The sequence below is a fragment of the Kogia breviceps genome, chromosome 7 (assembly GCF_026419965.1).
Source record: "Kogia breviceps isolate mKogBre1 chromosome 7, mKogBre1 haplotype 1, whole genome shotgun sequence".
NCBI lineage: Eukaryota > Metazoa > Chordata > Mammalia > Artiodactyla > Physeteridae > Kogia > Kogia breviceps.
The window spans coordinates 8,753,681-8,775,624 of NC_081316.1; the positions used below are offsets into that span (position 1 = coordinate 8,753,681).

Consider the following 21,944-nt stretch of genomic DNA (forward strand, 5'->3'; position numbering starts at 1 on the left):
GCCCGTGCACCACAACTGCTGAGCCTGTGCTCTAGAGCCTGTGAGCCACAACTACTGAACCCACATGCCACAACTACGGAAGTCCATGCACCTAGAGCCCGTGCTCCACAACAAGAGAAGCCACTGCATTGAGAAGCCCACACACTGCAACGAAGAGTAGCCCCCATTCGCCGCAACTAGAGAAAGCCTGTGCATAGCAACGAAGACCCAACACAGCCAAATAAAAAAAAAAAAAAGAAAATCCCTATTGAGGGCCCTGTGGCATATCACTTAAATGAGATAAATATATGCCTTTGCTTAAATTTTACAGAAAATTCTGTAATAATGATATCTGACTTGGGAAATTTTGCTGAACCTCTGGGTCATGAGGAGGGTAAGCTACCTATAGGACTTTCTTTCTGTAAATAAATAAATTTATTTATCCATCTATCTATCTATCTATCTATCTATCTATCTATCTATCTATCTATCTATCTATCTATCTATCTATGTATTGCTGTGTTGGGTCCTGGTTGCTGCGCGAGGGCTTTCTCTAGTTGCAGTGAGCTGGGGCTACTCTTTGTTGCAGTGTGTGGGCTTCTCATTGTGGTGGCTTCTCTTGTTGCAGAGGATGGGCTCTAGGTGCGCAGACTTCAGTAGTTGCAGCACGCAGGCTCAGTAGTTGTGGTTTGCGGGCTCAAGAGCACAGGCTCAGCAGTTGTGGCACACAGGCTTAGTTGCTCCGCGGCATGTGGGATCTTCCTGGACCAGGAATCGAACCCATGTCCCCTGTATTGGCTGGCGGATTCTTAACTACTGTGCCACTAGGGAAGTTCCCCTATAGGACTTCCTTAATAGGAACTTTCCTGATTTTTCTAGGCCTCCTTGATAGTGAAAATAACTTTTTAAATTCCAAGGTCCACTATTCAGGAAAGAATTATTCAGTTTTATTTGGACCCAGGCTCAATTCCACTGAGTTTACGAACTGTTCCTCTGGCTTGCTTATCTATATCTAGATGGTTGATATCAACCTCTGACCACCTGTCTCTCTGAAATGATTTTAGTTCCTTATAATTTCCTCCAACTTTTAATAGAAAAGCATATAACCCAAAATGGAAGAAGGCAAGTTGAATTTCTTAGTATATGATGAAAGAAATGCTAGTTCCTAAGACAGGATGGGAAAAAAATTGAAGAAACAAACCCCGTATTGTAGGAGCTTAAAATCTGGGGGAGAGAACGAGAGCTACAAACAGGAAAACAGTTAAGGAAAATACCAGATGCTTTAAGAAAGAGCACTGTGGACATATCTGCAACTGGAACAGAAATGACTGAGACTCCAACTCACAGCTCCAGAAGCGTCCTGTATATCCATGCCTCGGGAAACATCTTCTGGAAAACAGCTGTGCAATAAAATAACCATGTATGGTTGTACTGTGTGGAAGAGATCGGGGAGGTATTCTCTGCCAGTGGTGCCAGAGTGTTGAGGAGGAATGGGGCCTGGTAGCAGGGATAGTTGATTTTCAGTGCTGCGTAAACATAGATTAGGGAGCTAAAGATGCCAGCAACAGATTAGAGTATTGCCACCAGGTTCTCTTCTGTAAGAGCTGCAGGCCAACTGAGTCTGTATCTCAAGAAACATCAGGAAGAAAAAGTATTACCCTATTAAAAAAAACCCCAACCATTTAACAGGCCTCTGGCTACTAAGCTCAAGGTATAGGAAATGTGCCAGAATGAATTAATGGACTGAGCCACAAAGTATTTACGTAGAAGGCACTTAGCCTTGGAAACCAAATCCTGACAGAATGCTGAGGGATTTCTGAGGGATCAAGGTTTTCTCAGTAATAACAGAATGGAACAAGCTAGACTCAGGGTTTCTCAACCTCCACTATTGATATTTTGGGTCAGATAATTCTGTGTTTAGGGGTGCGGTGGGTCTTGTGCATTGTTGCTGTTTAGCAGTACCCTTGGCCTCTTCCCACTAGATGCCAGTAGTCACCCAGTTGTGACCACCAAAAATGTATCCAGACATTGCCAAATGTTCCCTGGGGATCAAAATCATTCCTGGTTGGGAAACTCCAAGTTAGATAAATACAGCTTACATTTTAACTCCAAGATAGGTGCTCTTAGGAAGCACCACTACTGGAATGCTTGCTGCTAAAGGCACCAAAACTGTTAGCGATACTGATTTTGGAGAGAAACCAATAAAAGGCACAGCATTATACAAATATTCCTTTAGCAAACTTCCAGTTTTCCATTTCTGCCATGGATTAGAGTTTGGCTTGAACTGGGATCTCATGTGTCTGTTTTTAACACTGTTTCTGAGAATACGGGCTTCAGAATCAGATGGACCCGATTTTGACTCTTCCTGCTAGTACCTATATGCTCAACAAAATGTTGGCAAATTGAATATAATAATGTATTAAAAAAAAGTTACACACTATGACCAAATGGGGATTTATTCCAGTAGGCAAGGCTGGTTAAACATTTCAAAATTGGTTAATAATATGATCCATCACATCAACAGGATAAAGAAAAAAAAATCATATGATCATATCAATAGATACAGAAAAGGCACCTGACAAAATCTAAAAGCTATTTTTGATAAAAACTATCATCAAACTGGGAAGAGTAGGGAACTTCTCAAGTTGATAAACATGTCTACAAAAAACCCACAGCTACATTTAAAGGTGAGAAACGACAGTTGACCCTTGAAAAACATGTGTTTGAACGATGTGTGTCAACTAACATGCAGATTGTTTTCAATAAATACGTATACAGTACATGATCTGCAATTGGTTGAATCTAAGGGTATGGAACAACAGATATAGAGGGCTGACTGTAAAGTTATACATGGATTTTCAACTGTGCAGGGGTCAGAGTCCCTTTCCCCCCACATTGTTCAAGGGTTAACTGTATATGCTTTCCCCCTAAGACTGGGAACAAGCAAGGATGTCTCCTCTCACCACTCCTCTTCAACACTGTACTGGAAGCCTACTTAATGCAATAAGACAAGAAAAGTAAGTAAGGGGGGGCTTCCCTGGTGGCGCAGTGATTGAGAGTCCGCCTGCCGATGCAGGGGACACGGGTTCATGCCCCGTTCCAGGAAGATCCCACATGCAGCGGAGCGGCTGGGCCCATGAGCCATGGCCGCTGAGCCTGCGCGTCCGGAGCCTGTGCTCCACAACGGGAGAGGCCATGGCAGTGAGAGGCCCGCGTACCGCAAAAAAAAAAAAAAAAAAGTAAGTAAGGGGTATATAGATTGGAGAAGAAGAATAAAACTTTCTTTGTTCACAGATAACATAACTGTTTACGTAGAAATTCCCAAAGAATAAAACAATAAACAAGCAAAAAACAAAACCTCCTGGAACTATTAAGTGATTAAATTAAGTTGCAAGATAGAAGTCAACTGCTTTCCTATATGCCAGCAATGAAAAATGAATAAATGGAATTGGAATTTGAAGTTAAAAATACAATATCATTTATATTAGCACCAAAAAAATGAAAACCTTAAGTATAAATCTAACAAAACATGTACAAGATCTATGTGATGAAACAAATCACAAAAGATCTGAAAAAATATTGGAGAGCTATTCCATGTTCATGGATAGGAATATTTAGCACTGTTAAGATGTCAATTCTTCCCAACTGGATCTATAGATTCAATGCAATTCCAGTCAAAATCCTAGAACATTACTTTGTGAATATCAAAAAACTGATTCTAGGGCTTCCCTGGTGGTGCAGTGGTTGAGAGTCCGCCTGCTAATGCAGGGGACACAAGTTCGTGCCCCGGTCCAGGAAGATCCCACATGCCGCAGAGTGGCTGGGCCCGTGAGCCATGGCCACTGAGCCTGCGTGTCCGGAGCCTGTGCTCTGCAACGGGAGAGGCCACAGCAGTGAGAGGCCTGCATACCACAAGAAAAAAAAAAAAAAAAAAAAAACACAAAAAACTGATTCTAAAGTTTTCTGGAAAGGCAAAAGAGATCCAGAATAGCCAACACAATATGCAAAGAAAGAACAAATTTGGAGGACACTATCTGACGTCAAGACTTACTATAAAGCTACAGTCATCACGATAGTGTGGCACTGGTGAAAGAATATGTCTATTCTAGATCTATGTCTAGACCTATTCTTGATCTATGTCTAGACCAACGGAACAGAAAAAAGAGATCAGAAATAAACCCACACAAATATAGTAAACTGATCTTTGACAAAGGAGCAAAGGGCAATTCAATAGAGAATTGAATCTCTTCAAAAACAGTACTGAAACAACTGGATATCCATATACAAAACTATAAAATAAACCTAGACACAAACCTTACACTTTTCAAAAAATTAACTCAAGTTGGATAGACCTAGACATAAAACACAAAACTCTAACTCCTAGGAGATAATATAAGAGATAATCTAGGTGACCTTGGGCTTGGCAAAGACTTTTAAGATACAATACCCAAAGTACAATCCGTGAAAAGAAAAAATTGACAAATTTTACTTCATTAAAATTAAAAACTTTTGCTCTGTGAAAGACACTGTTAAAGAGAATAAAGAGACAACAGACTGGGAGAAAAATCTTTGCAGAACACTTAACTGATAAAGGACTGGTATCCAAAATATACGAAGAACTCTTAAAACTCAACAATAACAAAAAACCCAATTAAAAAATGGGCAAAGGATCGAAACAGACACCTCACCAAAGAAGATATACAGATGGCACATAAGCATATGAAAAGATGCTCAACATCATTCCTCATCAGGGAACTGCAAAGTTAAAACAACAAAGAGAAACCACTACACGCTTGTCAGAATGGCTGAAATTCAAAACACTGATAACACCAAATGTGGAACAGGATGTGAAACAACAGGAACTCCCATTCCTTGCTGGTGGGAATGCAAAATGGTACAGCCACTTTGGAAGACAGTTTGGCAGTTTCTTGCAAAACTAAACATACTCTTACCATATGATCCAGCAATCATGCTCCTTGGTATTTACACAAATGAGTTGAAAGCATTATGTCCACACAAAACCTACACAGAGATGTTTATAGCAACTTTATTTGTAACTGCCAAACCTTAAAAGCAACCAAGATGTCCTTTAATAGGAGAATGGATAAGTAAACTGTGGTACATCCATACAATGGAATATTATTCAGTTCTAAAAAGAAATGAGCTATCAAGCCATGAAAAAACATGGAAGAAATTTAAGTGTATATTATTAAGTGAAAGAAGCAAAAAGCTATATGTTGTATGATTCTAAACTATATGTCATTCTGGAAAAGCCAAAACTGTGGACACAGTAAAGATCAGTGGTTGCCAGGAGTTTGGGGGCAGAGAGGAATGTACAAGTGGAGCACAAGGAGACTTTTTTTGTCACAGTGAAACTATTTTGTACGGTACTATAATGGTGGATCATGTCACCATATTTTTGGCAAAACCCACAGAACTTACAACACTAACAGTGAACCCTAATGTAAACTATGGACTTTGGGTGATAATGATGTTTCAAGGTTGGTTCATGGATTATAACAAATGTATCACTCTGGAGCAGGATGTTGATGGTGGGGGAGGCTATGGGTGTGTGGGGAGGAAGGAAGGTATATGGGAACTGTCTGTACTTTCAACTTAATTTTTCTGTAAACCTAAGACTGCTCTAAAAAAAAGTCTATTAATTAAAAAAAAGAGAGAGAGAGAGAGCCCAAGACTCTCATTCATGTTCTAGGAAATGGTGGAAAGAGCGGCTGTCCATAAGCATACTGTTAGTCATAGCAGTTCACTTTCTATCTCACAACCACAGAGCTCTTCTTCTGGAGCCTCAGAGCAAAAGAGTAAATGAAGATTATTCTGACGAGAGACAAAATGAAAGGGAAAAGAAACTTGAATCCAGTGATCCTGGCCAACCATCAGAAAACAACCATGGCGGGCTTCCCTGGTGGCGCAGCGGTTAAGAATCCGTCTACCAATACAGGACACGGGTTCAAGCCCTGGGCCAGGAAGATCCCACATGCCGTGGAGCAACTAAACCCGTGCACCACAACTACTGAGCCTGTGTTCTAGAGCCCGCAAGCCACGACTACTGAGCCCGTGTGCCACAACTGCTGAAGCCCGCGTGCCTAGAGCCCATGCTCCACAACAAAGAGAAGCCAGTGCAATGAGAAACCCACACACCACAACAAAGAGCAGCCTCCACTTGTTGCAACTAGAGAAAGCCCACGCACAGCAACGAAGACCCAATGCAGCCAAAAATAAATAAATAAATTTATATTAAAAAAAAAAAAAAAAAACCCTTCTCTTCTTAAAAAAAAAAAAGAAAAAGAAAAAGAAAACAACCATGGCAAAAACCAAACTGCCAAGTCTCATTCTCTGAGTCCTGTGTTCAACTTGCAGGCTGGAAGCCTTGGGAATGTGTCTAGGGATAAAATTTTAATAGTCACAACAGTCACATGGTAGGTGAGCTCTACCAAGTCTGCATACATCTCTCTACCTCTGCTTCTCTCAGACCCTTCTCTCCTGTTCCTTGGAAAGGAGAATCAGGGACCCTTTTTTCCAAAACAGCTTTTTAGGTTCTCTCCAAGATCTGTTCTAGGAGCAGGGATATAAAGAGTATGATTCAACAGTACAGTGAAAATATGGAACAATAGGAATCATTAGCAAATCTATCAGAAAAGCTAATTCGGGAGGTTAAAGAAGGGCAAGTTACAAAGAAGGAAACGATTAAATTATATCTCAGTCCTATAAAATTGCTGCATTTGAGGCGGCCTAATTCAGAACAGCCGTCTGACTGCACTGCTGCTGGGAAGACAGAATAAGAATGGGGCTGGGGGCGAAAACACGCATCAACCCAGAAACACAGTTACTCTTCTTCTGCTTGGTTGTGATATGAAGCCAAGAACCAGCTTGCTAATTGGTCAGTAGAACTGAAACTAGAAACCCTAAGGCAGATCCAACTGAAGAACTAAGCAACTTTTCAAAATTCTTCTTAGAGAGCCAACCACAAAAGACCACATATTGTATGATTCCATTTACATGAAATGTCTAGAATAGGCAAAGCAACAGTCAAAAAGTAGATCAGAAATTGCCTAGGGCTGGAGTGGGCAGGGATAGTGGAGGGGGGAGGGGGAAGTGACTGCTAATGGGCATGGGGTTTTTTACAAGGTGATAAAAATATTCTGAAATACAAAGATAGTGGCAATGATCGCACAACTCTGAATATACTAAAAACCACTGAATAGTACACTTAAAATAGGTGAACTATACAGTATGTGAATTACATCTCAATAACACTATTATTAAAAAACGGTATTCAATATAACTTTTGTTCAATTTATGAAGTAAAATATGGCAATTCCATTTTTGGTATCCCTTCACACTTCTTTAATAACTTAAGAGTATTGGTGAGCATCTTTTTGTTCCATATTTGTTTACTGGCTCATTGTATCTCTTTTACTGTGCGCTGCTTACCCGCATCTTTTGTGTATTTTTATGTTTGAGTTTTTTTTTTTTTTTTTGCGGTACGTGGGGCTCTCACTGTTGTGGCCTCTCCCGTTGCGGAGCGCAGGCTCAGCGTCCATGCATCATGGGCCCAGCTGCTCCACGGCATGTGGGATCTTCCCGGACCGGGCCACGAACCTGTGTCCCCTGCATCGGCAGGCGGACTCTCAACCACTGCGCCACCAGGGAAGCCCTGTTTGGGTATTTATTTTTTAAATATATAGATTGAGTTCTTTGTAAATAATAAACTGGTTTCTGTCCATGAAAAATAATTCTTAGAGCAATACAACACAGGATTATTTGGACATAAAAAGCATTCTTCATAAGTATATGCTGAATGGCATCCTAGGAAGAACACGTATTCCTCTTTCCAGAGAGCTTTATTTAAATGCAGTCTTTAGGAACTTCCCTGGTGGCTCAGTGGTTAAGAATCTGCCTGCCAATGCAGGGGACACAGGTTTGAGCCCTGGTCCAGGAAGATCCCACATGCCACGGAGCAACTAAGCCTGTGCACCACAACTATTGAGCCCAAGTACCTAAAGCCTCTGCTCTGCAACAAGAGAAGCCACAGCAATGAGAAGCCTGCGCACCACAACGAAGAGTAGCCCCCGCTTGCCACAACTAGAGAAAGCCCACACAGCAATGAAGACCCAAAGCAGCCAAAAATAAATAAATATTAAAAAAAATTTTTTTAAATGCAGTCTTTAAATCTGTTCCATGAAGGAGTATATAACTAAGCACGTTGTAACTCTCACTTTATCACCTTATCACCATTTAAAAAAAAAATCTCATCCAAGATCATAGTCAATTATTCTATAGCCTGGAGACCTGGAAAGAGTTCCTGGTGGCAAATAACAAGACTTCCTCCAAGGGCAGATGTTTCTCTTAGTTCTCATTTATGGTTTTGACATTGAGGAAAATGACCAAACTATATGTAGTTTGTTTAAAAATAACAGCTTTATTATGATATAATTCATGTACCATATAATTTACCTACTTAAAGCATATAATTTAAGGGCTTTTAGTATATCTCACAATTGTGCAACCATTATCAAAATCAAATTTACAACAACCATCACTGCTACCTAATTTCAGGATATTTTCATAATTCCCTAGCTTCCAAAATACCTTACCCATTAGCAGCTACTCCCCTCCCCTCTCTCCCACTCCCTGCCTTGCCCTAAGCGAGGGAAGAGATTAGTGAATCTATTTTGTCTGTATAATTTTGCCTCTCTTGGACATTTCATATGAATGGAATAATACAATAAGTGGCTGTTTGTGTCTGGCTTCTTTCATTTAGCATAATTTTTTCAAAGTTCATCCATGTTTTAGCATTTATCAGTACTTCATTCCTTTTTATGGCTGAATAATGTTCCACTGTCTGTTTTTATAACTGAACCACAGGTTCACATGAGATTAAGATAATAGTTTTTATTTATAGAAAACATACTGCATGGAACCTAGCAATCATGAAAGTGTTGAGGGAAACAGATTTATGTCTTTCCAAAGGAAGAAAAAAGCAGGCTTTCAAAGATCAATTCTGGGGGCTTCCCTGGTGGTGCAGCGGTAAAGAATCTGCCTGCCAATGCAGGGGACATGGGTTCGAGCCCTGGTCCGGGAAGATTCCACATGCCGCGAAGCAACTAAGCCCGTGTGCCACAACTAACAAGCCTGCACTCTAGAGCCGTCGTGCTACAACTACTGAGCCTGTCTGTGTTCTGGAGCCCATGAGCCACAACTACTGAGCCTGCGTACCATAACTACTGAAGCCTGTGTGCCTAGAGCCCATGCTCCTCAACAAGAGAAGCCACTGCGATGAGAAAGCCGCCCACTGCAACAAGGAGCAGCCCCTGCTCACCGCAACTAGAAGAAAGCCCACGCGCAGCAATGAAAACTCAACGCAGCCAAAAATAAATTCAAAACAAAACAAAACAATTCTGAATATATCACTTATAGCTGAAGCGAGTCTTTGCTTTTTTCTGAGGCTAAAATAAAAGATAAGAGGAGTATTAGGGGACATCATTTTCCGTAAAAACACAAAAATAAAACCCCACTACTCTGTTCTCTGTATCTACATGTTTGGTTTGGTTTGGTTTGTTCACTTATTTTTGTTTTATTTTTTATATTCCGCACATGAGACTTATATAATGTTATAAACCAATGTTACCTCAATAAAAAATAAATTAAAACAAAACAAGACCCCCCAAAATATCATATGGGTGACTATAATTATGACATAGGAAATATTCTCAGTAAGGTATGTGGTCTATCAGACTTAGGCTGTTTAATAATTGCCCTAATTGGTCACTGAAACTGATGTTGAGATCAACCATTATACAATAAAGGTCCAAAATATTTATATATATATATATATATATATATATATATATTCCCCTCCCCCAGCTGCGCTGTGCAGCTTGCGGGAACCTGTGCCCATGGCAGTGAAAGTGTGGAGCCCTAACCACTGGACCAACAGAGAATTCCCGGGTCTGAAATATATTTAACATAAATTAAAGGGTAAGTATTTTATAGATACAGATGTCAATGACTACATGTGTCCATTTTTTGGGGGGGGAGGCCACACCCTGTGGCTTGTGGGGTTTTCAGCTCCCCGACCAGGGATCGAATCTGGGCCCTAGGCAGTGAGAGCGTGGAGTCCTAACCACTGGACCACCAGAGAATTCCCGACTATACGCGCTCTTAGCAGGAATCAGGTCCCTAAACCAACATAATTTTATTGTCCAGTAAACTCCTAAAGGCTCTAAAGCTCCTGCTCATAAAAACAAAGGTAGCTGGCTTCCCTGGTGGCGCAGTGGTTGGGAGTCCGCCTGCCAATGCAGGGGACACGGGTTCTTGCCCCGGCCCAGGAGGATCCCACGTGTCGCAGAGCGGCTGGGCCTGTGAGCCATGGCCGCTGAGCTTGCACGTCCGGAGCCTGTGCTCCGCAACGGGAGAGGCCACAACAGTGAGAGGCCTGCGTACCGCAAAAACAAAAGCAAAAACAAAACACACAAAAAACAAACACACACAAGGGTAGCATTAGTCCACATACAAATCATGAACTTTAGGAGCAGACCCAAGAAAGATATTGTTGAGGTCAAAGGCATTAGATGAGGCCAACAAAATAATAAATTATAGCCTGTGAACTCAACAAGGATATTAGTAAGACCTGGAATACAGATACTGTGCAAGGAAGGGGAAAGAAACAGCTATGAAAGATTTCTACGCATCAGAGTGTCATCAAAATTTTTCTCAAAACAACAATTCAAACTAGGATTATGTGGCCATAGCAGAGTAAGCTTTACAACAGGCCAAGAGGAGGAAGAGAAATTAACCTGATGGTCATTAGGGTCAGAGCAGCGGACAGAGCCTTCCTATGTGGAGTAAGCAGTACACAGAATCTGATATTAGCTTTTGAAAAAATGGTGGTAAAAAGCACATAACATAAAATTTACCATCTAAGCCAATTTTTTTTTTTTTTTGTGGTACGCGGGCCTCTCACTGTTGTGGCCTCTCCCGTTGCGGAGCACAGGCTCAGCGACCATGGCTCACGGGCCCAGCCGCTCTGCGGCAGGTGGGATCTTCCCGGACCGGGGCACGAACCTGTGTCCCCTGCATCGGCAGGCGGATTCTCAACCACTGCGCCACCAGGGAAGCCCCCATCTAAGCCATTTAAGTGTACAGTTAGTTACAGTTCAGTAGTGTTAAGTATATTTACGTTGTTGTGAAACAGAACTTTTTCATCTTACACTTAAAAACCTGAAACTCTATACCCGTTAAACAACTTCCCTTTTCACCCTCCCCTCAGACCCTAGTAACCACAATTCTACTTTCTGTTTCTATTAATCTGGCTACTTTCGATACCTCATATAAGTGGAAGCACATACGCAGTATTGGCATTCGTTTTTTGTGGTTTTTTTTTTTTTTTTGCGGTACGCGGGCCTCTCACTGTTGTGGCCTCTCCCATTGCGGAGCACAGGCTTTGGACACGCAGGCTCAGCGGCCACGGCTCACAGGCCCAGCCCCTCCACGGCGTGTGGGATCTTCCCGGACCGGGGCACAAACCCATGTCCCCTGCATCGGCAGGTGGACTCTCAACCACTGCGCCACCGGGGAAGCCCTGGCATTCGTTTTTAATGTGTCTTAAAAGAGAGGATGCACAGCGCTTCCCTGGTGGTGCAGTGGTTAAGAATCTGCCTGCCAATGCAGGGGAGATGGGTTCGAGCCCTGGTCTGGCAAGATCCCACATGCCGCAGAGCAACTAAGCCCGTGAGCCACACTACTGAGCCTGAGCTTTAGAGCCCGTGCGCCACAATTACTGAAGCTCATGTGCCACAACTATTGAAGCCCGTGCACCTAGAGCCTGTGCTCCACAACGAGAAGCCACCGCAATGAGAAGCCCGTGCACCGCAACGAAGAGTAGCCCCCACTCTCTGCAACTAGAGAAAGTCCGCACGCAGCAAGGAAGACCCAACACAGCCAAAAAAAACCACAACGAAGTAAAATAAAATAAATAAATTTATATTAAAAATAAAGAATGCACAACTAGATAGCACACACATAAAAGTCATTCAAAGGCATGGTGTGAAATCAGTCTAATTCAAACCTACAGGTGGTCCTTAGGTCTCATGGGAGATTGTAACCTCTAGGCCTGGCATGGCCATTTCTCCTTAAAAAGCCATTCAGAAAAAAAAAAAAAAAAGTCATTCAAAGAGGTCAAACAGAGCACAGGGCTCATGCCAGTAGACCTAGAAAGTTTCAGAAAGTCCAAAGGTGGTGGGGCTGCCACAAGACTACTTTGCTTCCCAATTCAGAGATCGTCAATGATTGACTCGCGGTGCCTTGATGGTACCAGTGTCAGCAGGAGCTCAGCAATGCATCACCAGCCTAAAGCAAAGGAGTAAGCTGCTCTTCGCTGGGTCTTCACTCCTTCCTCCTAGCACATTAAAACCCAGGATTAATCTTGATTGTTGGCAGAGTGACTGGTACCTGCTTGCCCTCTGAAGTCAAGCTGCGATGCTCCCGTGTGGGTAGATGAAGACGCTGAGGCCTGTTTTCATCAACCATTCTGCAGACCTCCCCTTCTTTGATATGTATGTCCTAATGAAGCAATTATCTACACTTACACTAATGATGTAATTGGGACAAGTAATTATGAAAGCAGAACATCCATTTTCAAAGAAATGAATATCATTACCTTTCTTCCACCCACAAACATTATTTAAGACAAACACAAATAAGCTCACAAAAACACATGCTACTGAAAGATATTTAGGAACAGCATTCCAAACCCCAATATGTTCAGGAGAAATGGAGAAAAAAAAAAGCCCAACAACCCCAACACAAAAACAAAAAACCTTGCATTGACTCCCACCAGGCAGGGATTTCCTCAAAGCCTCTACTTCTGACTGAAGACATGCAGGTGGATGAGAGTATTAAGAATTACTCTACCTCCACTTCCACATCTCCCACAACCTTGCATTTCCTATATTTAGGTCCTAGCAACCTCTGCTGCTGGAAGGACACTGGCTTAGGCAGGTCCCCGAGTGAAGCCAGGAAAGGGGTCCAGAAAGCTGTCATCAACGCACCGTTGCACAACGGGGCTGCGTACGGCCTGAGCGGTAGAGGGATGGGCAGAGATGGGTGGGGGGAGGCGGGGAAAAGTACTGAGGGAGAAAGAGGTGAGAGAGAAAGACAAAGAGAGCGACTGACCGACTCAAACACTGACCAGCTCTCACCAATCACCTGTCTTAGATTGCTGAGGCTCCTGTGGCTTTTATTGTTTGGTGGAAGCACAAGTAAGAGGAATTGGACCAGAGGGTCTTGGACTTGTCAGCAGCAGGAGGGAAACGACCTTTACTGCTGCAAAGAGGATGCAAATTTCAAAAGCCTAAAATGTGCAATGAAGGGAAATGGAAATGTGCTGAACGTGGGTTTGACTGGCAGCTTTCCTCATCTGCCGATCACAGGGTAATAAACACTGGGAGATGGCAGAAATGAAGACAAATGCTTTCAGCAGCACCATTCCCCACCCGCCCCTCCTCTTACGCCCCCACTCAGCACATGACAAGAGAGTTAAAGCAAGAAAATAAATCAGCTTCTCAACCAACTCTTTTGTTAAAACTTTCCTTACAGGCCACCTACACGTGAATTATTGCTCTATGAGCCTACATTCTCATTAGGAGGCCCAGTTTGTAAAGGGTGAAAAGCTCCTGTCAGATCACACCTGTACATCTCAGGGTACGGCATTACTGGGCTGAGTCAGTTGGGGCCAGCATGTAAGAAAGAGGCCACAGGCTGCTCCCAGAGGGGAAGGCACAGAGGCCCCAAGCCAGTGAGACTCTTTAACTCAAGCCTGGCTCACTCAGTTTAGAGGAGACTTGAGCTCCAAGGACAGCATGGTGTCACTTCACTGCAATCACTGCCACATTAATATTTACCCAGGGACAGAAAGGCTGAGTAAGCTCTGAGGGCCAACAAAGAAGCCCCTTGGGCTTGGAGGGCAAAGGTGAAGTCAGATCACAAAGTAGATACAGAATACAATACTCAGTCTTGACTGCCAACTCCACATTCACTTTGGAGTGAAGGAAACATCTATAAGGTCCACAATCATATGGGTTTCCTGCAATTAAGTCCAAGGGAAATATTGCGTATTTTAGGACTTGCGACATTGAGATAAAGCATCCAGCTGACTTAGTTTTTGTAAAGGGACTAGGGTTTTTTTTTTTTTTTTAAACATCTTTATTGGAGTATAACTGTTTTTTTTTTTTTTAAACATCTTTATTGGAGTATAACTGTTTTACAATAGTGTGTTAGTTTTTCCTTTACAACAAAGTGAATCAGTTATACATATACATATGTTCCCATATCTCTTCCCTCTTGCATCACGCTCTCCCCCACAGGGGACTAGGGTTTTTTGAGTAAGGTCAAAAGGTTAGTAATTCCTAATCCATGTGGTGGCAGCTCCTTAAAGGAAGATGGTTGAGCATTTTGTAAAAAGTACATCCTGATTATGCTAAAAGTGAGCCTGACAAAACTCTTAGTAACTAGATCCTTTAAGATACTCAAAAAGACATTCTGTTCTACTGGCCCAGCCTGGCTGGTTCTTTCCACATCAGAGGTGGAAAAAAGATTCTAGACCTTTGTTCTAAAGTACAGGCACCAACTGGTGGAAAGTCTGAAGCAAAAATAAGTGGGAGAGACCTTGGTAAATGGGCCTGTTTCAAACCACAAACTGCTCGGGAACGTGAGTAGTCCCCAGAGCCAGGCGTGTGCTCTGGGATTCTGGGAGAACAACACTTGTCACATAAAGATAGCTAATTTGAAATAGTTTCTAATTAAAATATACTGCTCAGACATTAGTATCAGGTATAAAGTGGAAAAACATTATTAACAAGCCCCATATTGAGACACTGCTTAGAAGGATGCACCTGGAAGCTGGACAACAATCTGGATAAAATATAAATAAAATCTCACCTCCTTCTGGAAGCTTCTCAGAATTAGGGAGAAATCCCTCCCCACACAGCATTAGCCATTTTCATAACACAAAACATTTGTCACCTTGTAGATAAAGTCTGCAATGAGTTCAAGTGTTTATATCTCTGCATACACTTAGCCATCAATTTTCAGTTGATACTGCCTGGTCTCTTTCCTTCTTCTTTAAGATAGTGAACTCCTTGAGAGAAGGGGGTCAACTTTTCACTTAAATTTTAAACATTGTACAGTCGCAGAACTTAAAATTTTGCCATTCATACAGTTACAAAGGGTGAGGAACACCAATGGGAGCTGCAAGGAAGGTCACTGCTAGCTTTATGAACTGTCCTTCCGCAAGTGAGAAGACATGCCCTAGACAGTCCTTACTATCTATATCTATTATAGGGATAGGCTGAATTATAAAGAACCAAATCATATGTTAATTTTCAGTCCAGTATATACATCCAGGAATGGGACTAAGCAATTATAGTTTGCAAAAAGAGCTTGTCTTTAATTATAAATAAACTGAAACATCCATCGAGAAAAAAACAGCATAACAAACTATGGTCAGTTATACTATGGAACACCATTCAGCCATCCAAGAGAATAAAGTAGGTCTGCATGTACGGATACAGAAAGATGTCCTTGATATATTGTTCTGTATGATTCCATCTCTATTAAAAAACAAAATGAAGAAAAAAATAGGTATATAAATATATATGTGTGTGATGAGGCATAGAGAAAAATTTGGAAAGATATACTCCAAAGATAGTGAACTCCTTGAGAGAAAGGGGTCAACTTTCCACTTAAATTTTAAATACTGTACAGTCGCAGGACTTAGAATTCCCTTTGGGGAATGGGACTGAGGATAAGAGTGGTGAGGAGAGACTTAAGCATTTTACAGTACATATTTTGATATTAGCTGAATTATAATGAACCTGTTTGGTTTTTGTTTTTTAAATAAGATTTAAAAGGGAAAGTAAATACTGTACAGTCGCAGGACTTAGAATTCCCTTTGGGGAATGGGACTGAGGATAAGAGTGGTGAGGAGAGACTTAAGCATTTTACAGTACATATTTTGATATTAGCTGAATTATAATGAACCTGTTTGGTTTTTGTTTTTTAAATAAGATTTAAAAGGGAAAACAGGAAGAGTGAGAAGTTACCTTTATAATGATCTATGGAAAAATTGTACGTTTTACCATTTGATATCCCCTATATTCAACATATACATTTATTTGTTCCATGAAGCTAACTAGTTGAAGGACTTGAGAAAAACTCCTTGATCCTGGGTTTGCAATAAAATTCAAAAACCTCAAGTTTTCCATTTTTACCAAGTGACAGAATGATACTCTGAGATGCCCTTCATACATCTAAGAAGAGGGTTATGTCTTTGGTAGCCAATAAATCTGTGCTATTTGACTAAAAAGGAGTCAGAACAATTCCACCTCTGGGTGAATATCTTACAAAAAATGCCACAGATGTACACAAGGACATATGTCAAGAAAGTTCAAGGCATATTGTTATAGTAAAAATCTAGAAAGTTTCATGTTCTTCAATAGGGAATAGATAATGTGTATAAATGAATACTAGGCAACAATTAAAAGGAACAAACCAAATCAATCAAACTGTCATTGTGGATTGATAACATAATATTGAATTATAAAAGCTGTAAAAATGATACATATGGTATGATACCATTTATAAAAATACAACTCTTAAAACACAAAGCAGGGCTTCCCTGGTGGCGCAGTAGTTTAGAATCCGCCTGCTAATGCAAGAGACACAGGTTCGAGCCCTGGTCCAGGAAGATCCCACATGCCCCGGAGCAACTAAGCCTGTGCGCCACAGCTACTGAGCCTGTGCTCTAGAGACCACGAGCCACAAGTACTGCAGCCCGTGTGCCTAGAGTCCGTGCTCCAAAACAAAGAGAAGTCTCTGCAATGAGAAGCCTGCGCACTGCAACAAAGAGTAGCCCCTGCTCGCTGCAACTAGAGAAATCCTGCTCCCAGCAATGAAGACCCAACGCAGCCAAAAATATTAAAAAATAAATAAATTAAAAAAAAAAACAAACACAAAGCAATGATATTTTACTAACATATTAAGTTATAAAAAGAGGGACTGCAATTATATAAACCAAATTCATGATAGAGGCTGCCTCTAGGTAGAACGGGAAATATAATTATGGAAGTCAAAGGGAACTTCGACTTTATCTGAAAAGATTTTATTTTTAAGAATTGAGGGGGGCGCTCGCTTCAGTGGCACATATACTAAAATTGGAACAATGCAGAGAAGATTAGCATGGCCGGTGCGCAAGGAATGACATGCAAATTCGTGAAGTGTTCCATATTAAAAAATATATATATATATTGAGGGGGAAATTCCCTGGAGGTCCAGTGGTTATGGCTCCCCGCTTGCACTGCAGGGGGCATGGTTTCGATCCCTGGTCGGGGAACTAAGATCCTGCATGCTGTGTGGCAGCCAGAGAAAAAAAGAACTGAGGCAAAAGCAGGGCAAACTGTTAACAACTATTAAATCTTGGTGTGGCGGCACAGATGCTTGTTATATATGTGTGTGCCTGTATGTATGTATTTATACTTTTTTTTTTATACTTCTTTATATTAAAAAAATTTCTCACCATTGAAGGGAGGGAGAAAGGGGATAGGAAGAAAGTAAACAAGCAAGAAGCTGGGGACACAAGGTAAAAGGCCTTTAAGTGCTTCCCCACAATCTCAAGGCTTGTCCAACAAAGGATGGGTGAGGCAGGAATTGGCTAAAGTCAAATACTCTGGGATGTGGAGTCCCACTAAATTCCAAAGGTGGGCAGAGACAGCCATATTCCGTTTACTTGGAATTCTTGACATGAAAGATTTCTCCCACAGAAACATATCCTGTGTCTCAGTGAATCACATTTATACCATGTAAAGCCTGAGCGACTGCACTGGTGAAACCATGCAGCAGGCAGCTATGAATGGCATATGGTCACACAAACTTTGTACCCAACAAAAGCGGAGGCTCTTAGGCCGTAGGCTTCCTGGGTTCACACTAGGAACAGTCTGTCTGCACAGATGAAACGTAAAAACAGATGCCCAGCCCTAAGCTTTTCTCTTAGATGCCACCTTAAAACATCTTACCTTGAAGAAACGAAAGATTTATTTTTAATGTCAGGTTAGATAAATTTCTGAGAAAGGCCTGTGGCAAAATTCTAGTTTTTGAAAGGGATATTTCACAAGGGAAAGCAAAGGAGTTTAAGTCTCTTCCTTTCTGCCAGAGCTGCTGAGATAAACTCCTAAGGAAACACTGGGCCTGCTATCACTCTTCAGGGATGTCCTGAAAGCCAGTGAGCATGATGGTACCCATGTCTTTTAAAGACGAACTCTGTCCGCAGTCATCATAAAGAATGCATGACAACCTGCAAACTTCTCTATAGGCCACTTAGGGTGTAAGTAAGTAACATCATGAAAGAATCTTGCAGCTATCACTAAGCTATGGGGGGCCCTTGTCCTTTACAAAACCATCTATCTATCTTCCTCTCCACTCTCCTCACTCCAATCCATCTTTGAATACCAGATTGATTACTTTTAAAAGTAGAGTTTTGATTGTGTCACTCATCTGCTCAAAAATCTTTAATGGCTCCTCGTTGCCTAAACCGAGCTCGGTTCCTTGGTTTGTTATTCAAGGCCCTCAACAATCTGTCTGCCATCTACATTTCTGTGCTTATCTCTTACTGCTCATTAGTCATGTGTTTCTGGAAATATGTTTTAAATGTATCTCCACTTTTATACTTTGCTTCAGGAAAGCTGTTCCTATTATCTAGACTCTTTCCTCTCTCTTCTAACAAATGCTTCCTAAAATCTCCCAATCCCCGTCCCTGATCAAGGACTCTCCCAATCCCTTTTTCCAAGAAGTCTACTGATCTCATTAACCTGACATGATCCTCTCTTTGGAAGCCCCATAGCATTTTGTTTCTCTCTCTTATTCTGTCATATTCCTTCTGCTCTATCTCCTGCCCTCCTGTCCAGGCAGGACTCTGCCATTATTCAGTCCACTTAAGACAAGTACAAAATTCAGTCCACCAGAGGTCCAACTCAAAATCTGTAAGCCAAGTATACTTACTCTGTTCCTGCTCAACACTTTCCTTGGACTTGAATCCCCATACTCCATTATAAATAGGTTCCCTGTTTTTTTTTTTGGCCACATCATGCGGCTTGCAGGATCTTAGTTCCCTGACCAGGGGATTGAACCTGGGCCCCCAGCAGTGAAAGAGTCGAGACCTAACCACTGGACCACCAGGGAATTCCCATAAATAGGTTCTTTTGACGGGAAGACAACACATGATTTTCTCATCTTTGTATGAAATATCTTGATGCTCTGCCACAGAAGGTGTGCGATAACTGTATTAAACACAGAAGCGAAGGTTTCTTTGAGTATGTGTAGACTCTTACTACTATATTGTTAGCTCCTTAGGAGTACGGACTATCTTAAATCCCTCTGAGAGACTTAAGTACCTCTCAGTCCTTGTGCCCTAAATAAAGAACACTTTGCACAAACCACATAGTTGCAACTCAGTTTGTTGCCTTGGAGCCAGAGTACCTTTAGCTTTGAGAAATATCCATTCAACCAGCAGATGAACACCTCCAGAATTCCTAAAACCACTTTTGTATGATTTCGGAACTCCAGGAAAGTACCCAACCTCTGTAAATCTACAAAACACAGTACTCAGGACACTAAGAAATTGATGGTTACATGCAGGAGAAACACTCCAAGAATTTACGTCCTTCTTAACCGCAGCTAAAACAAAGCAGGGGTGGCCAGGTTTTCCACTGCAAGTGGTTTAAGGTTAAAAAGTTTCTCCCTTTGGCCTCTGGAGGATCCGAGCTGGGAGCACGCTGTCCCCTTTGTCTGCCTCTGCAAGGCTCTTGCCTTGAGGCCAACAGGATTACCACAGCCATTTCACGCTCTGAAAAGTCAGAAAAGGCGAGATGGGGAGCTTTTCACGCGAGGAAATGCCTAGTAGCCAGAGACGGTTCTGTTTCTGTTGAAAAGATGAGCGGGGATGCTAAGGTTAAAAAGCAAAATTTCTAACAATGCTTAATGAAAGGCTTGGAGACAATGTACAGAATTAGGCAATGGGATAAACTCCAAGAAGAGAGGAGCAGGTGCCAGAGCAGAAATGCAGCAGAGAATCAGCACCAGACAGTTCATGCATTCAAATTTCCATGTATTTAAAATGTCATCAGGAAGCCCTATGAGTACAGACTTGATGTAGCAATTAGGGGATACAGGCTTATCCCTCTTGGCACAAAATACCCACAAATAAGTTCTTAGGGTAAAAGTCAAAAGAAAGTAGAAAGGAAAGCTTTACCATAAAAAATCGAGCAGCTGCTACACTCTGTTGCCTTAATAGATAATTAACTACAGACCTTCTTATGAAGAGGTAGTCTAAACTCAACTACTGTATTCAAAGGCATAGAGCTCCCAGGGCCCAGACTGGGTTTTAAACACTGGGTCTATAGGCAGTCTTCAGGAGCTCCAAGAAACCACTGAAATAGCAAATTAAATTTTGTGTGTGTGTGTGCGTGCATCACTGTATTAAGTGGGTTTTGTTTTCTATATTTTATGGTGCTTTGATATCTTGGGGGTCACAAAGACTGATAGACTGCCCCTCCCTGTATTAGCTAATTCCTAGAGATAGCAAACAATTGCCTACAAGCATGAAAACCAACCAATCCAGATCCCACACCCTCAATCAATATATCCTCTGCCCTAAATCACCCCAGAGCCAGGTATGGACAACTAGGGACCATCCTAGATCCTGTCAAAATTATCTGAATTATCTAATCCTAAATCTACTCAGCATACCTACCCTACCTCACCCATCTTTTGCCCCGAAAACCCCAAGAAGGGCTCTGGCTCATGCACTGTCCTCAGCTCCTCTGCCTCCTGACTGACCCTGATACTTCCCCACATGGTCCTGCGTGGCGTGGTGTGTCTCCCTACTCTTGGAAACTGTAAGTAACAAACTATCTTTTCAACAAACTATCTTTCTCCTTATCTGTTGGCTTTACTGTACCTGAATAAAACCAAAATCCTGGGTACACTTTAATACAGTTATGTGCACACCTTTTTTCTGAGAGGAGCATCCAAGCTTTTAACACTTATTCTCGTAGAGTTCACTGTCCTCCAGAAGATACAGAACTAATAACCTAAATGCTTCAGGTCACTGTGGGGCTCTAGCTCAGTGGATGAGAATATATCACTGATGAAGCCTCTCTGGGGCACATGTAAAGCCAGGTGGCTGTTCTTGGAGAGTGTAAAGAGAAATAGTGGAGATTGAAGAGGGCTCTGTTTCTGTTTTTCTTGGCTCTTTTCAGTGCAGAGGATTGTGAGGCAAGGGGGTATAAAGGGAGAAGGTTCATAAATCCCCGAAGTGGTGATGGTAATGATAAATTAGCATTTCTCTCAAATAATACAAAATTTCTGAAATGCTTAAACATCCAAAGCGTTGGGGAGATAAGGGACCGTCCATGTTATGTTTTATAAAAACAATAGGCACACTGTGCCAACCAATGACAGTATCACCAGCAAAGAGATAAAACCTTGGCCTTCAACCTCACTAAGGCTGACAGAGATAGATTTTTAGACCAAAGTACAGAGTCCTGTGACATGCCCAGAATAAAGAGTAGTGATCTCAAACCAGAAAGTTTTTTGATGGCTGAATGATAACTGAATATTAAACATATATCTATCAAACATACATAGTGGAAGAGGTACATAAAACGGTAATATGATGTCCTTCTTGCTTGCCTGAAGCCAATAATCCAGTTGGGGAGGTAACAGTTATGTCAAAAACATTACAAACAAGAAAAGGCAACTTAAGTGTCTAATGAATGGTACAGATGACTAGCGCCACAGCTGTTTAGGAAAGGTCACTGGGCTTGGGGAGGGGAAACCAGGAAAGCTTAGGGAAGAAACAGGAGCTAGGGCTTAAAGGAAGGAGCAAAGGATTT

General features: G+C 41.7%; 1 protein-coding gene and 1 non-coding gene across 15 annotated transcripts in view; one reads left to right on the forward strand and one right to left on the reverse strand.

The window, feature by feature from the left end:
* Nucleotides 1-21,944, reverse strand: part of AMBRA1 (autophagy and beclin 1 regulator 1) — a 178,167-nt gene that overhangs the window by 43,789 nt on the left and 112,434 nt on the right. The gene's annotated exons all lie outside the window — the stretch shown is intronic.
* On the forward strand, nt 17,181-17,288 carry LOC131760716 (U6 spliceosomal RNA). The gene has a single exon (XR_009336814.1). It is a non-coding gene; the product is annotated as a U6 spliceosomal RNA (small nuclear RNA).